The sequence below is a fragment of the Triticum dicoccoides genome, chromosome 3B, assembly GCF_002162155.2.
Source record: "Triticum dicoccoides isolate Atlit2015 ecotype Zavitan chromosome 3B, WEW_v2.0, whole genome shotgun sequence".
Classification (NCBI taxonomy): domain Eukaryota; kingdom Viridiplantae; phylum Streptophyta; class Magnoliopsida; order Poales; family Poaceae; genus Triticum; species Triticum dicoccoides.
Genome location: NC_041385.1, coordinates 32445708 through 32447075, shown reverse-complemented (window position 1 = coordinate 32447075; position 1368 = coordinate 32445708).

Here is a 1368-nt window from a genome sequence, read left to right as displayed (position 1 = left end):
GCAGCGCTATGAGCGCTATGACTCCGGCCATGGCTTTTTCACATGGATGGAAGAAAAAAATTGAGGTGAGAAAGATTATTCTTTTTTTAGAATATGTTTTTTTAAGCAAACTTTTTAGAATCTAGTGAGAAAGATTGTTGTTTTGGCCTGGTTCAAGGAATGAAATCGGCCGAGATCCTATAATAGGCAACAATTGCATGCCCAGGCCCAGGCCAAGGCCCAGCCCACCCTTTCTCGTCCTCCACCGCACGCAGTCACGCACACTTTATGCCTGTTCCTAATTTAAAAAGAAACCGCACAGTTTACCCTTTTTGCCCTGCCTACTTCCAGACCCCTCCGCCGCCGTCTCATCAGCGCTTCGTCAATCCTGACGGCGCCGCCGCCGAAACACTTGAGGTACGTTCTGCGTCCGTTCCCTCTCGATTAGGCACCTCCCTGCCCCCGCCGGAATCGCACTTCACAGCCTCGTCAACTCCGAACCTGAATAAATTGTCTGCTCATTGGATGGAAAGAAGTAGTAGAGCGAAACAGCTCAAGTTTTCGATTTTCCTTTGGAAACAGGAAGCGTAGAATAATAGGAACTTTGGTTACTGCCCTGTTGGCCTCATCGCAACGCCATCTTCTTCTTCCTCACAATCTCTCCCTCTGATGGTTTTGTCTCACACAAGAACTCACACTGGTGAGAAGAACTCAACACTGACACACACACATACCAGGGGAACACACACACGTACACACTTCACCAAGGAAGAAAGATCACAATGGCTTTGCCAAAGACACTTCCCTGGTTGCACACCGTGACTACATGTTTCCCTCAGCCCTCACTGCTCTTCCATTCACTTGTTCACCTTAAATAGCCAAGTACAAGGGTCTCACACCCAGCCTAGCCCGGCAACTAACACCACGCTTCCGCTGCGCTCGGCCACTACTTGACCCATTACCCCAGCTACATGCACTAACTGACTAACTAATCTATCTCCATTATCCAAATGCCATGGCAACTACCTATGACCAAGCCACTACATACATGCACGCGTCCTTATCCAGCTCTCCTTGCATGCAGGCCGTGCTCACCTTACGGAACGGCCACACGGCTCGTCGTCTCCTTCCATGCATGGAGCTAGGCAGCTAGCTGCTAACAAACACAACGCGTGCAACTAACAACCCCTAACCGATGCAAGATCAAGACTATGGCTAACATGCCCGCCCCCCCCCCCTTTAGCTTGCTCCTGTCATTTTGAGGAACATGAACAGAACAGATTACAATTTTCCTTGCTAGATTGGCAGAAACCATCAATCGTTTTGGCTTCTGCCTGCCGTGTCATTGCTGTTATTTTCTCTTACACTTCTGCTGAATTGATGAAGGAA